The 16968-nt window shown below is 35.0% G+C and overlaps 1 protein-coding gene and 1 pseudogene across 4 annotated transcripts in view; one reads left to right on the plus strand and one right to left on the minus strand.

The window, feature by feature from the left end:
- The window catches only part of FAM133A (family with sequence similarity 133 member A), a 53313-nt gene that overhangs the window by 24898 nt on the left and 11447 nt on the right, over window positions 1-16968 (minus strand). For 2 of the 4 annotated variants that reach the window (XM_060087331.1, XM_060087330.1), the window contains exons 3-4: window positions 11281-11394; window positions 4051-4137 (exon numbers count right to left, since the gene is read on the minus strand). The gene's annotated coding sequence lies outside the window, so the exon portion shown is untranslated. Of the gene's footprint in view, window positions 1-4050; window positions 4138-7045; window positions 7083-11280; window positions 11395-16968 lie in introns of those variants that run through there. The other 2 variants (XM_060087334.1, XM_060087332.1) reach the window with 2 other exon arrangements.
- Window positions 11747-12088, plus strand: LOC132482749 (transmembrane protein 256-like; annotated as a pseudogene).

The raw sequence follows: 16968 nt of genomic DNA on the forward strand, positions 1-16968 counted from the left end.
GTCACAGGACAAATGCTCCCCTGAAAGGGCAGAAAAGTGTCTAATGTTAAAAAAATTTAAATTGATTGATAATATCAGTTTCTACAAATTGGGACAACCTGAAGCAGGTGTTCTATTAATTTATCACTTCAATCTAGAATTTTCAGACACATGAAGCATAAATCTTTCTCGGGTGTGGGAGTGGAGATGGGAGTCTAGCTTAAACTAGTCAATGCATTTTTCTGCATAACCATGTGGCTGGATACAACTAACTTTTATGATAATGAACATACCTTGGGAAAATGGAAATGTACAGAAAACTCAAAAACACCATGTAACTTATTATTTTCAGTTTCTTTCCTTACCCAACCTGATTACCAGAGCTGATAAAATGGACTGATTCAAGTTTTCCCTTCTCTCTTAACATCTGCAAATATGGGGAAGCTTAAGGAACAGTATTAACTAGAATCAGCAAAAAGCAAATGGAAACCATTCAAATCATCTGGATAATCTATAAACTACTAAGAGTTTCTTCCCTTTATATTCCATATTACTTACTACCTACCTCTATTCCTTCACATGGCTGTATATGTTCCTGCCATTTATATATGTAGAGTATCACTTGTAATTTCCTTTTCCCTCACTGGATTGCAAATCCCTAAAGGGTAAAGACTATAACATTGCCCAGACTACCATGCTTTCTATCCACTGCTTTGGCAGATATTCCTAGTCACAGAATTTGCTAACCTGACACTTAACATGTCACAGCAGTTATTTTTACCTGTTTGTTATATCATTGCCAGCAGCAGTTGTCATGCAGTAGTCAGGAATACAGGAAAGTTCCACACTAGGAAGTCAGCTATTTTTACCCAGATTCCCCTGAATCTTTTTCACCCTTTGAATGACACTGAAATAATCTGCCTATATTATTGCCTGAATAAGGAACCTGAAGACCCCAGTACATTTTCTTGATTTACTCCCAACTCAGTATAACTCTAGATAACTGTTTTTCTCTATGGAAGAAGTCAATTCTAACCCCAAATCCCCCAACAGCCCTGAATGTGAGCGGACAGATTACTTATACAACCCCTTAAATCTTCTGATAAGCAACCATATCAAAACTATATAATCTATTTGGTTTATCTATTCCAAAATGTTTGTGCATGAAATTCCTCATCTTTAAAATAAATTTGATATCCTAAAAATTAGAGAAACACCTAAAATGTTTATGGCATGCTGAAATGGAAGAAAACTTGCTTTTCATCAGCCTGAATTACTACTGGTTTAGAAAATAAATCATAACTTAATTTTGACCATAATACAATTGAAAATGGAAAAATATCTTAAAATAAGATTGAATCTGTATGGTGAAAACATAAAATCTGAATGTAGGTGTTCCACTTATTCACTCAAAATATGTTTACTGAGAACCTACTATGAGCCAGGCACTAGTGTTAAACAAGACAGATAAAGTCCATGACTTCATGGGATTTACATGTTAGAGGAGAGAGATAATTAACAAATTTGGGCTTTATTCCAAATATGTCAGAATGAAACTAATCAAGACTTTAACAGAAAATACTGGGTGGTGCTTGGGGGATGGGGGAAACAGAGGAACAAGTTAAATGATGTAATAAGTAAACAAAGATAAATCCAGAATATGGGACATTCTATAAAACAAACATATGGTCTTTTCCAAAAATTACATGAGAAAAAATGAAGACTGCTCTAGAAAAAAAAGAAGATTTAAAGAGACATAATTAAATGCCATGCATGAACCTTGATTTTATCCCAGTTCAGTAAAAAACAGGTATATGAGGTTTCTTTTTAGAGTGATGGAAATGTTCCAAAATTACATTGTGGTGATGGCTGCACAACTTTTGTAAATTTGCAGTAAGTCATTGACTATTACATTTAAAATGAATAATTTTCACGGTGTGAAAACTATACCTAAATAAAGCTGTTAAAAATGATTTTGAAGGGACACCTAGAGATATCTAATATTGATAAGTATTAGATGACATCAGGGAATTATTTTTAATTACCTTAAATATTATAATGTTAAGAGTATGGAAGAGAATTCCCTTATTTTTAGGAGATGCAAGCTGAAGAAATTGCATATGAAGCATCATGAGTTCTGTAACTTACTTTCAAATTGTACAGCAAAACAAAGGAAGCAAATACAGCAAAATGATAAAAGTTTTTGGCTCTAGGTTATGAGTGTATAGGTGTTCACTGCAAAAGTCTTTCAAGTTTTCTATGTGCCTGAAAATTTCATAATAAAAAGTTGGAAAATACATTAATTTTTGTTTTTGGGGGTTTTTTTTTGGCAGTACGTGGGCCTCTCACTGTTGTGGTCTCTCCCGTTGCGGAGCACAGGCTCCGGACGCGCAGGCTCAGTGGCCATGGCTCACGGGCTTAGCCGCTCCGTGGCATGTGGGATCTTCCCGGACCGGGGCATGAACCCGTGTCCCCTGCATCGGCAGGCGGACTCTCAACCACTGTGCCACCAGGGAAGCCCATACATTAATTTTTGAGAGAAAAAGAGAGAGCCATTGGAAGATATGAGGTAAGGAATGATAATGATCTGTTGTTTTTGGCCATCTTAACAAACAAGTTGGACCTGCTTACTGTATGATTTGATCAGTTAGACATAAATCTCTCAATTGCTGAAGGCTGAGTAAATTGACTGCATTGGAAAATAACTGATTATGAAATCACAAATAGACTTGGCCTAATGTCCTGTCTGTAACAGTATAAACAATGTTCATGCTACTGACCTTTCCATTCCATTTCCTATCTGTTCCACCTTTTACATTTCAATTTTGGCTGGTTTACTTTTGTTGTGGCCAACACATAAAGTCAAGGATCCCTATACTCTTGGCATAAAAACCAAAGATCCTAAATGAGTCTATGGACTCCAACCTAAATAATCCTGGTCACTGCTTATTTCCTCAACCTTATCTTCTGCCCCACTCATCCTCCTCCCTCTCTGTGCTTCAAACTCAATGGCCTTCTTTCAGTATCTCTACCCAGGGCCCCTGCAAGTACTATTCTCCCCCCCTAAGTGCAACTTGAATAACATTTATTTAGCGAAGTCTTTTCTGATGTCCTCGAAAAACTTCAGTCTGACAATTATGCTCTTATAGAACTTTGTGCTTTTTCTTTTAATATTCATTACAATGAATATTATCTAATTATTTGTGTAATCATTTGTTTAATACCATTTCTGCTCACTAGATTATGGGTTCTATAAGGAAAAGATCTATGTGTATTGTGTTCACTACTGAAGCTCTTAAAAAAAACATTAGCATAGAAACCTGCTACTGTTTCATTTGAACCAATAAAAACCACCTGTCTTAACCCTATTTCCCCTTTTATCTACTGCTCCATTTCTCTGTTGTTCTTTTTTATTACAACTCCTGGAAAGAGCTGTTTACAGTAAGTCCCTTACCTACGAACGAGTTCCATTCTGAAAGCGCATTCATAAGTCCAACAAAGTCAGGCCTAGGTACCCAACTAACACAATCGGCTATATAGTACCATACTGTAATAGGCTTATAATACTTTTTACATAAATAGTACATAAAAAACAAACACAAAAAATAAAGAAAACATTTTTAATCTTATAGTAAAGTACCTTGAAATGTATAGTGGCTTGAAATAAAAATACTGTACTACTGTACTGTATGCAGTATTATACAGTAAAGTACACAAAAGCACAACCATTTGGAGAGGGTGCACGCATGTGACAATTGTACGCCAGACACGTGAACTTATGTGATTGTACATGTGAACGCATTTCCACATCTTTGAAAGTTTGAAACTTGAAGTTTCATATGTAGGGGACTTACTGTATACAGTTTTCAACACTTCTCTTCCCATTCTCTCTTGAACCTACACCCATGGGACTTTCACCTCAACCACTCCATCAGAACTTTTGTTGTCCAGGTCATTAATTACCTCCATGCCACTAAGTCTAATGATGAATTCTCATTTTTATCTTAACTTCATCAATCAGCATCAATTGACAGACTGGATCACTCACTCCCTCCTCCTGGAAACACTTACCTCAAATGGCTTCCAAGATTACAAACATTCAGTTTTCCTCCCACTTTTCCAGCTGCTTCTTTCCAATCTGCTTTCCAGGTTCTTCCACTTTGACCAAAGATAAGAAATGAGATAATATTTGTTAAAGTCCTTGCATAAGTTTGCAGTATGTTTTAGGTTATAGAACTAAAACTTAAGTACAAAAAAAAAATCTAACCAAATTTGAAGAGGTATGCTGACCAGAAGAAAAGGTTCTTTTATTCAGGCAAAGTAATAACCCTCCTTAAAAGGTTATGATTAGCACTTTCTCACCATTCCAGTTATTTATTCAACTGTAAATATCTACTATAAGTAACTACAGATTATTCCCTGCTTTTATACTTTTCCTTTTCCTGCCTATAATTGGTCACCTAATGTATTCCTTCCTCATTGCCAATTGACAATCCTCTACCCTCAAAGGAATCTTTGTTCTGAAACCCAATTTCTTTAAACAAAATTTTTCCCCAACACCTGGACTCCTATTTTATATTTCTATAGTGCTTTGAAATTTACAAAGTAAGTTAATAAAAGAGCAATATTGGGGTAAATTTTATGAAATAATTTAACAACCCAAAACAGTCTAAGTAATAAATTAATTTTCTACTTTTTTGGTGTCCCTAAGCTTTGATGACCAACACAGACTGACCAACATAACCCTTTCTGAGAGCAATAATAGATATTACTCTAAGACACTAACTCAAAGTGTGGTCCCAGGACCCACGGGAGTCTCCAACAAACTTTCAAGTTGTCTGCAGGCTTCTCTTTTTTCCAACTATGTTATTTGTGTGAGGCCTTTTTTTTTTTCATATACTTCAACCAAACATCATATCAAAACAAACTGTAGAAACAGATATGAGAATAATTAAGTCAGCATTAAAGAGATTTAAAAATGTAAACTAATACATGTCTGTTCATTAAATACTTTTAATTTTGAAAATATAATTACTTTTCACAAAATGTTATCTAGTTAAAATTTAATGGTCTTATTATTGGTATTTTAAAATGGATTAATAATATTTTTAAAATTTCTCAGTTTTAGTTTTTAATACCATAAATATAAATAACTATTATATATCAGATATTCTTGACCACATAAACAAACCTCCTTGGGGTCTTCAGTAATTTCTAATAGTGTAAAGGAATCCTTAAACCAAATGGTTTGACAACTACTCCTCTGAGAAAATGTTTCTTGACGTATGTCCACTGACCATCTGCATCAGAGCTATTTCGGATACTTGATAAAAATATAGAGTTCTGGACTCCATATAAGACCTACTAAATCATAACTTCTGGGGTCATGAACTTACATTTTTACCATGGCCTTCAGGTGATTCTTATGCACACTAATGTTAGAAAAATCTAATAAAGAAGTTTATAGACTTTGGAGTCTGATGGATTCAAACTCTAATTCTGCCACTTCCTGTTTGTCACCCTAGCCTATACCACTCTCTACGAACCGATTTCCTGCTCTTACTTTGCCCTCACCCCATCTCCTGAATCCTCTTCCAACTGCATATCTTCAGTTAAATAGTTCCTGATTTCCAGAGTAAGCTGGAAAATTTCTATGTAAGAGGTATTTAGGGGCAGCAATCTGGTTCTTAGAGAAAGTTAGGGACTCAAAAGTTGCACTTCCATAGGAAGCACATTGATTTTACTTAGATTGTCTCATATGGGGCAGCTATGTGGAGACGATAAGATTTTGGAGGGGGTAATATCACCTAGGCTACACCTTGGCATTACCACTTACCTGTTTGCTTCTGCTGCTGAACAGGGAAGACCTCAGAGGATTTTATTTTCTATTCTTCACCTTGGAGCACATAGCACAGTGAAGATGGCAGCCATTTGGTCTTTCCTTGGCCCTGCCCCAAGTTGGTTATCCTTACAAAGCTGTCGTCCACTCCCACTACGTTCACTGTGATTTGCATACACAGTTCTGACCAATCAGAGGTCTGAAACTGGTTTCAGATGTCACTGGTTTACCCAGTTAACAGAAATCTAACAGAAATCTGTGAAATTTTGCCCAGCAGTGAACAATCGCTTTAAGAACCACAGGCTTATTTAAATATAGAAAAAAATTCTGTAGAACAGTGCTATTCAAGGTATAGTCCACTAAAGCACAAGCTCAGAATCATATAGGTCTTTTTAAAAAAAAATGCAGAGCCCTATGCTTCATCCCAGACCAAGTATTATCATAGTCTCTGGGAGTAAGAACTCCGAATTTGTAATTTTAATAATTTCCTCAGGTTATTATGGTAGAAAGTACAAAAACCATTGCCATGAGGAAATTTCAACAAGGAACAATAAAAATAAGAGGAAACATAAGCATATTCTGTATCACCACCTAGTTCTTTAATTGATAGTAAATGGATAAATGATGTCACCCACATGCTTTTCCATATAGACATAATATTTGCTTCAATCTATGTAAGACTTTATACTATTCTATCAGTGTGCCAGTAGTACCAGGATGAGGGAGGCTAATTCACACTAACAAAAGTCACACTATATCAATGTATAAGTCAGATGCCCATCCATTAGTTTATAATTGGAAATATTGTAAACACAGGAATGTTCAGTTTGATAACCAGCATATCCTGAATCTATTAGATAATACATGTACAAAACAAAATTATAATCATAAATTACCATGGTGAGCCTGGAATCATTAAAAAAGGAGTCAGTAGATATTCTTAATGATTACTGCCTCAAGATTTAATCTGATCTACCTACGAATCTCCACCATTGGGTTGGGGACTAGAGTATTCCAATCTGATCAGGGCACTCTCTTTCCTAGCCATTTCTGTAAACTCACAGCTAGTTCTATGATTTTCCCTAGTGTAGTAATTTACTTTCTGATAATTCAGTCTTCCATTAACTGATTAGATTTTACCTTTTCAATTTATGAACACATTATATTCATGCCTCCCTGAAGCTCAAGCAAAACTTTGAGTATTTCCAAATTGAATTATCTACTCACAAGCAGGCTCTTGGGTTAATTTTGTAGGTGGCTTATCTTCTATGGCTTTTAATTTTTCTCAACTTCACCTTGAGTTTTTGACCCCATTGCACAGAAAAAAGGCAAAACTATGGAAACAATAAAAAAAAATCAGTGGTTGCCAGGGATGGGGCTGTGGGGGAGGGAGGTGAATAGGTAGAGCACAGAGGATTTTTAGGGCAGTGAAAATACTCTGTATGATACTACAATGGTGTATACATGTCATCATACATTTATCAAAACCCACAGAATATACAACACCAAGAGTGAACCCTAAGGTAGACTGTGGGTAATTATGATGTGTCAGTGTAGGTTCATCTTTGGTTTAAAAAAATACCATTCTGGTGAGTGATGTTGATAACGGGGGAAGCTATGCATGTGTGGAGGGCAGAAAGTATATGGGAAATCTCTGTACTTTTCTCTCAATTTTGCTGTAAACCTAAAACTGCTCTAAAAAATAGTCTTAAAAAAAGACATTCCAAATGAAATTACTATAAATGATAAGCATGCCATACCATCTTTCCCAAAAGATGTTCAGCCATATTGGCATTTCCATCTTTTTACATCTCTACTCCACTTTGTCTGGTTTTGTTTTTGCTTTTTTTGATCTTATCTTAACCTTCTAAACAAATGAGATGATTCCTTTCCTGCCAACCTAATGCAATTCTTCTATGTGGGCATTCATTCTTATCTGAAGATTTTTTAAAAGGTCTAAAATATTGTGTTTTTCACTAGCTGATAATCAACATTTATTATTTAATGAAGACTGTATTTATAATTCATTTATCGAGGAAATTCTTTTTTCAGTCTTTGTTTAGACCTCATAGATTGTGGAAGTATTTCAAAAGAGCAACTTGAGGAAAGCTAACCTTGTTACTTCAAAGTTATGGAAGCTCATTATGAAACTTTTATTCAAAAGCATTAGTTATAAAAAGCAAAAACAGTAAAATTAGTATTAAAATGCATGGATATGTGGTAAATTGAGAAGGACCTTGGACTTAGAAAAGGGTTCTAATGCTGCATCTTAGCTATACTAGTTATAAAACCTTAGGCTATTATTTTAGCCTCTGTAAGCCCAGTCTTCACATTGACAAAATAAGAAAAGTTGTCTCTGTCTATTTTATGGGTTTGGGTGAAAATCAAATAAGGTAACATATGTGAACATACTTCAAAAAGGTAAATGTTACAGGCTGATGTAATTTCATATTCTTATAATTGTTAGTATTAAGAATTATCAAGATATCATGAGGACATAAAGGGAGGACCTATGACAAATTTTGAAATTAAAGTATATCTGAGTGACATTACACACACACACACACACACACACACACACACACATACAATGGTAAGATCTTAGGAGGGTGCTATAAAAAATACAGATTGCTATGCAAATGTTGTGCATCACGTATACCCCACTTGCATACATATTATTATTTACTCTTTTTTGTGTCCAGTCCATCTTCCACACTGCTAACTCTAGTCACCTTTCTTTAAAGTTGGTCACTCCTTAATGCTTATTTAATTAGAGTTGAATTCCTTAGTTTGGCAGAATGACCCTGATTTTGAGCTTCTCCAAACTCATTTCTCCTTAACTTTCTTCCTCTTATTCTCTCTTCTTCCTCTATGTATCACTGAAATCCCTATGCTTCAGCCACATAAAATACCTCACTATTCCTCAAATATTCCAGTATCTTCCCTAACTCTTTGACTTTGTACAAACATGTTGTTTCCTTTGCCTAAAATACCTTTCTTTTAATCCCCAACTTTCCAGATCCTCCTAGAAGGAAACAATTTCTTTCTCCTTTATGTTGCCATGGCATGTTCACTAACTCATTCAGCCAATATTTACTGAGTGCTTACTATGTGCCCAGCACTGTGCTAGAAAATGCCGGTGACATTACAATACAATCACGGTCCCTAAACTCATAGATTTTAGGACCACTCATATTAAATAAATAACCTACAAATAACTATATAATTAAAACTGTGATAGTGCTATAAAGAAAATGCATAGGATTTGATAACAGCACATAGCTAGTACTTAGTAAATGGGATCAGGGAAGACCTCTCTTTGAAAGAGGGATTTAAAATAAGACCTGAAAGATGAATAGTCATGAGCCAGGTAAAGAGGATGAAGGCCAATTCAAAGCAGAAGGAAAAACATATATGAAGGTACTGAGACAGGAATGGGCTTGGCTCCATCAAGAAACAATAAGCTAATATGACTGGAGGGTAATGATTAATGGTGATGGTGGCATGGGATAATGCTGAGGAAATAGGCAGGAGCATGATCATGAAGGACCTTATAGACAATATTAAAGATTCTGAACTTTGTCCAACAACTCATGGGAAAAGTTCTGAATAGAGGAGAAATAGAGACATGCTCATATTTGTATTTTAGAAAAATCATTCTCTCTACTATGTGGAAAAGAGATAGGAGATAAGATTGGATACAGAAGGAATGTTAGTCTAGGTGAGATATGACGGTTAGTTGGACTAGGTTGGGGTTAGAATGCTATGGCTCTTGAATAACATACTTAACTGGGCAACATATTGTACATCAAATGTGGAACCACTGAAAAATTTAAGCAGGGAAGTGACATTATCCTATATTCATTTTTAAAAGATCACTTTGACCCACGTATGAAGAAATGATATTTTGGTTTAAGAAGGAATACAGGAGTCCAGGTATGATAATTTGGATGGGGTGGTGGCAGTCGATGAAGATAGTCTGGACTAGGATGTTGGCACTAGAGTAGGAGACAAATGAGCAGATATGAGATACTATTTTGGAGGTAGAAGCAAGAGGACTTGGTGACTGATTGGATATGGGGTAAGGGAGAAAATGAAATCAAGGATAACTACCAAGTATCTGGAATTCATTAGACAGAGGTGCCATTTATTGAGATGGGGTCACTAAAGAAGATTAGTAGTAAAAGGTGGGTGAGCAAATTCATTTCTGTACATGTTAATTTTGAGATATCTGCTAGACAGACATCCAAATAGAGATTTTGAATAGGCAGTTGATTATGAGTCTGGGGCTCCAAGGATGCACACTTAGCTGTCTACCTGATATTGATACTTCAGACTCTGAAGACTTGTAGTCTTGAAGCATACTTGCAGACTCTGACACTACATGGAGAATTTCTTTAGGGTAGCAATAATGATTAATTCATCTATTGTTTCCTGTGGTATCAAACACATAAGAAATGCTCGATATATCTGTTTATTTGAATTAAATTATGTAGTCAATTTCAGTCACTGTTTCATCACAACTCTAAACACATAATCAATGCTATACAAAAAACAATATTCAGTAACCCATATGTTTTGTCTTTACATGACAAGTGGTAGTTTAACATGTTTTTTGAATGAATTGGCATAACTCAATAGATATTCTATCACTGGGTTTTTGGAATTAGAAGTGCTTGGAACACAAATTCTCATAAAAATACACACATGTTAGAACTTCTGGCTATGGCTAGGTGAGGAGGTTAGGAAATCTTTCCCAAAAGCACTATAAACCTGGACAAAATTTAAAAAGCAACCATTTCAGCACTCTGGAAATTGACCAAAAGTATATATCCATCTGAGGAGTGTTTATTCCTGAAACATCACTGACCTTGGAGTACAAAGAGTGGGAATCTGTAACATTAGGACCTGGAGCTGCTCCCATACCCTCCCCCCTCCAGTTCATTCAGCACAGAGGTTCTGTCAGGACTTATACACTAAAAACCACAAAACATTGCTGAGAGAAATTAAAGAATATCTAAATAAATAGATATGTCATGCTCTTAGATAAGAAGACTCAATGTTATCAAGATAGTAATTCATCCTCAATTGATGGATAGACTAAATGCAACCCCTATCAAAGTCCCAGCTGGCTTCTTTGCAGAAACTGATATTGATGAGCTGATCTTAAATTTCATATGGAAATACAAGGGACCAGAATAGCCAAAACAAACTTGAAAATGTGGAACAAAATTGGAGGACTCACACTTCCCAATTTCAAAACTTAAGATAAAGCCACAGTTAATCAGACAGTGTAGTATTGGCCCAAAGATAGGCATACAGATAAGTGGAACAGAATTCAAAGTTCAGAAATAAATTCTAACATTTATGGTCAGTAGATTTCCAACAAAGGTACCAAGACAATTCAATGGGGGAAAGGATAGTTTTTTTCAACAAAGGAGTTGGGACAACTGGATACCCACATTTAAAAAAAAAATAGAGAGGGAATTCCTTGGCGATCCAGTGGTTAGGACTCGGTGCTTTCACTGCTGAGGGCACAGGTTCAATCCCTGGTTGGAGAACCAAGATCCTGCAAGCTGCATGGTGCGGCCAAAAAAAAAAAAAAAATTAGAGAAAGAAATTAGACCCTTAATTCGTACTATATACAAAAAATTAACTCAAAATGGATCACAGACTCAAATTTAAGAGCTAAAATATATAACTTCCAGTAGAAAATATAGGAGAAAATATTTGTGACCTTGAGTAGGGCAGAGAGTTCTTAGATACAATATTGAAAGCATTATACATAGAAGAAAAAAATGATCAATTTGAATGTATCAACTTTCACTCCTCAAAAGTCACCAATAAGAAAATAAAAGTACAAGCCACAGACTAAAAGAAAGCATTTGCAAATGATAGATCTAATAAAAAGCTTGTAGATCCACAGCCATGGCCAGTCCAGGGGCTGCTTTCTGCTGTCTGGGTGTCTTGTCTGGAGTGGGGGCCTTAGGCCTGGCCTCATATGGGGCACACTTAGCCTAGTTCCTGGATGCCTACAGGAAGGAGCTCTTTCACAAGACCAACAAACCCCACTTTTTACACAGCCTGGCCCTGCTAGGGGTGCTCCTGTGCAGAAAGTCCCTCTGGGCAGGGTTACTGCTAGCTTCTGGAACTACCTTTTTCTGCACCAGCTTTAACTACCAGGCTCTGAGTGGACACCCCAGCGCCCATACTTTGGCCCCTGTGGGAAGGAGCCTGCTACTCTTGGGCTGGCTTGCCTTGGCTCTTTGAGTTTCCTTGTGTTTAATTTCTGGGGACATTTTTTTAGAATTGGAGCAGGGATGGGATTAAAAGAGAAAGGCAAATTAAAAATATAATAATAAAATAAGAAGCTTGTATACAGAATATTTGAATAACTCTTAGAACTCAGTAATTATTAGGAAGAAAAAACCTAATTAAAAATAGGCAAATGATTTGATTAGACATTTCATCAAACAAGTTATGAATAGCTGAAAAGGATATGAAAAGATATGCAACATCATTAGGGAAATGTAAATCAAAATCCCAATTAGAAACTACTACATATCCACTAGAATGGCTATAATAAAAAATACAAATGGTACTAAGTGTTGGGGATGCAGAGAAAGCAGACCACCTGTGCATTGTTAGTGGGAACATAATATGGTACAGACACTTTGGAAAATATTTTGCAGTTTCTTAACAAGTTAAACATAAATTTATCATATAATAGCCATTTTACTTTTAGGAATCTAACCATAAGAGATAAAGATATATGTTCAAAAATATATGTCCACACAGAGGCATGTTGTAACTATTCATAGTAGTAGTATCCATAATAAGAAAAAACTGGAAAAAATCCAAATGCCAATCACCTAGTAAATGGATGAACAAAATGTGATATATTTACACAATGGAATACTATTAATCACTTAAAAGGAACAAGCTATTGATATATGCTACAACATGAATACACCTTAAAAACATGCTCAGTGAAAGAAGCTACACACAATGGACCACATATTATATGATTCCATTTATATGAAATGTATAGAAAAGGCAAACTTACAGAGAAAGAAAACAGAAGAGTATTTGCTTAAGCCTGGGCATGGAAGAAGAGATTAACTGCTAATGAGTATCACAGAACTTTTGGATGATGGAAAATTTTTTAAATTGAATTGTGGTGATTGTTGCACGATTCTATTAATTTACTAAAATCATTGAATTATACACTAATAAGAGTGAATTTTATAGTATGTATACTACATTTCAATAAATCTGTTTTAAAAAACACAGAGATATTTTAAATGGAATAATTTGGTGGACTTCCTTTATGGCACCTGCATGGCTTTCCTCAGGCTTACCATATTTTCATAATTTCTTCATTTACACTAACACTCCTTACATAACAATGAGTCACAAGCCTATATTTCCAGCCCTAACTGCGAAGCTTTTTCCCAGTTCTAACCTCATATATCCAGTTACGTTTCAGACTACTCCCTGCTAACTTCTCCACCTCAATAAACTTTCCTTCTCATTTTTCCCATAACTATTAGTTATTCCTGCTTTTTACATCTTCTTATACCCTTAGTACTGATATAAAACATTTTCACATGATATGTTTTACTTATTAATATAACTGCTCCTGGGATACTGCATGCTTTTATTTTTTTCTCTCCTAAATTAGACAGTGAGCTACATCAAAGGCAACTTTCATAGCTTTTTTTTTCCTGTACCTTCAAAACAATCAACACAGTGCTGAGTATGCAGAAGGTGATCATTAAATGAATGTTGATTTAAATTAATAATTTGCAATTCTTGCATTTGTTTATCATAAGTTTATGAGTGCCTACTATGCGTAAAACACTGGATTCAGTGTCATCAAGGAAGCAAAGAAATATATGATACATGATCTCTCTTCTGAAGGAGTTTATAATCAAGCTGGGCACATAAAGAGTTAGCAAATACAAGACTACCATTCAAAAAAGATGCCAAGAAGCAATCTATGATTAAGAAAAAATGAGGAAACAAACCCTGTGATTCCAGGATCAGAAAAAGAGCTAAACTGAGCCTTAGAAGAGATAAGTTGGATATTAAAAAGTGAGAGAGGTTGAGAAGACTTCAGGCAGGGAAAATGGACTGAGAAGGGCAGGGATGAGAATTCAGGGTTTATGTAGAGGATTTGGGAGAAAATTAAGTTAGAAAAGTGGATTGAGGTCAGAAATTGAATGGCCATGAAGGCCTGATTAAGTTGTCCAGACTTTAATCTGTTAAAATAGTCATTAATTGAGCATTTACAATGTGATTTGTGGTTTATATGCATAGTGGGCATTTGTTGTATGTTGGATATTGGGTATCCATTCCCTCAGTCTCATAGCACTGATTTTCTTTTGAGAAGAATCCAGTGGGACTGTAACTAGAGGCCTTACCCTATTGTAGTTAAGGGGCAAGCAATTAAATTTAAAATGACTGAAGTTTCAGTTTATCTCATCTTCAACATCATGATTAGACTATTCTGGTTATGAGGCCCTTGTGTTTTCTGCTTCCTAGCTATTCAGAGCTACTTCAGTTCCTGCCTGTTTCCAGACCTGACTCACCAGCTTTCCACAGATTCTGTGATACCTTGTTATTTTCCAATGAATTAAACTTTGAATAAAATAGCCAGAGTTGATTTATGGTGCTTGCAACTGAAAAGTCCTAATTGATATAGTTATATATTATTTTCCACATTCCACTGATAAAGAGACTGTGGGTTAGTGAGATTAAGTAACTTCCCAATGCCAGACAGCTAGCAAGTGGCAAATGTGGGTATGTTTGATTCTGGAATCTAATTTCTACAAAATTACTTACCAGAGGCTGCATGGCATGACCAAGACTCAAACTCTAGTTTGTCTGACTTCGAAACTGGTATTCTTTTCCCTACACCACTCTGCCTTTCAATGAGAATTCACTGTAGATTTTCAAGAAGGGTATGATATGATGAAAATGGCATTTTAGAAAGGTTAATTTCACAATAGAATATAGGCTGGAAGGGAAGCAAGAGAGCTTGAGGTAGGGAGATAGGTGACGAGGATGAGGTAAATAATCCAGGTGGAAAATGACAGTGGTCTGAAATAGTGAAATGACAGTTAGAATGCAAGAGAGTATAGACGGGAACAGTAACTAGAATACTTTATCAGTTGTCATAGCTATCTCTTTGAACTGTGCATCCCATTAATTTTTACTATTTTATAATAATTTCGGTTCAGTGATTTCAAATTTCAGTCCAGTAAGTATATGTCTTTTACTGAGTTAAACAGAATCTCTTAGTAAGCGTATTATAAATGTACATCATTTGCAGCTAAATTATATGTACATCATTTGCAGAAAAATGCAATTTGCCTAGTGATTTTATGATCAAGCAATATTTTATGGCTTTAAATTTCTTCAAATCATCACAAAACCACAGGAAAGAAAGAAAGGATATCACAAAATCCAAATAGTTATTTTTAAGAATTGACCTAAGTTTTCCCCACAAAGATAAAAATAAATTTCTCAGAAGAATGGTTAATCTACTCATACCTTCATTTTCCAGACAACCTGAGCCTCTAGAAGCAAGAGTCATTTTCTCAATTAAAAATGGCTGTACAAGTCAATAGGAAAAATGATATGAGTTTTTAAATAAGAGGAAAGGAAACAATTTGAATGAAAGAAATGTATACAGATCAGGCTATATAAGTGCTGCTCAAGCAAAAGATACTTCATACTTTGCAAAAGCAATAATTGGGACAATACTCAAGCTCTCCATATACACTTTGCTTGAATAAACAACAACCCAAACTTAGCGCAAACAACGTTATTCATTGTTGCCTTAACTTTTTCCTTTTTAGTTACAAAAATAATATATGCTTATTATTTTAAAATTCAAAAAGTACTTCAGAATAGAAAAAGAAAAGTTTAAAGCTTTTTCTTCTACCTAATTACATCAGTTTGGTGTGTATATTTTCAGACATTTTTCTATGAGTATGAAAACATAAACACATGCACACTCCATATGTGTACCTTTTTATATGTATTTTTTACATAGATGAGATCATACTGCAGATATTGCTTTGCAACTTGGCTTTTTCATTTGACACTCTACTGTGGGCATCTTTTGCAGATATTGAGAACCAGCTCTTTTGTTCTGTTACCAAGGCAGATGTGTTCTCAAGCCCTAGTTTCTGGCATTTTCCCAATCATTTAAATGCTTCAACAACTGCTTTCTGTGTTAAAAAAAAAAAAAAAAAAAAAAAACTTGACTTCCCAAGGAAAAGTACCTTTTAAATAATAAAGAAATTGGGGAATTTGTTTCTTCATATGCTACAAGAAAGGAAAATTCAATGTGACATGTAGATGCTTAATTCAAACAGCAAGGCTCTGGTAACAAACAAAATCTGGTTCTCAGAGTAGCCTTTTCAAAAAATTATTTTATTGTGATAAGAACTCTTAACATGAGATCTATCCTCTTAACAAATTTTAAGTGTACATTATTGTTGACTATATGTACGATATTATACAGCAGATCTCTAGAGCTTATTCATCTTACTTAGCTGAAACTTAATTTGTGGCTATTTTTATGATATCCAGAGTATAATTTATTAAAAGGAGATGCCCTGATATTTTGATATATATTTTCCTTTAAATGCCGATTCTTTGTAAAGAAATTTTCAGATAATTATTTTCTAGAAATCTTGTCTTATGAAAGAAAATACTAATGAAACAGAGGGTTAAGTCAAGAGACATTTTAATTTAATATTATAGATCCTCATTAAATTCCAGAATTTTTCTTCTAAAGACTCTGCATAGTCTCCTAGCTAGTAATAAAGTATGTGAGGTGCTCTTGTTTAGAAGTTGGTTGCTAAAAACCAATTCTTTATATACTGAAAATGTACTAAACTAATGTGATTTGCTGCATGGCAGGCATGCACCAGTAAATCTGGCATATTTAGGAGATGGGACAATTGTTATATAAAAGTAGGATGTAATTAAAGGCTAAAAATGTTTTTTACTTCAGCAGCAAGTAGAAACACTCCTGCTCTCAGGAATCCAGTTCATTAGTTTAAGAAGTTGTTTTTTTAGTACTAAGTTTGTTCTTGTGCAGAGCAATACACTGTGTGAGGAGGGAGAGTTAC

This window comes from Mesoplodon densirostris, chromosome X, assembly GCF_025265405.1.
Source record: "Mesoplodon densirostris isolate mMesDen1 chromosome X, mMesDen1 primary haplotype, whole genome shotgun sequence".
In the NCBI taxonomy this organism is placed as follows: domain Eukaryota; kingdom Metazoa; phylum Chordata; class Mammalia; order Artiodactyla; family Ziphiidae; genus Mesoplodon; species Mesoplodon densirostris.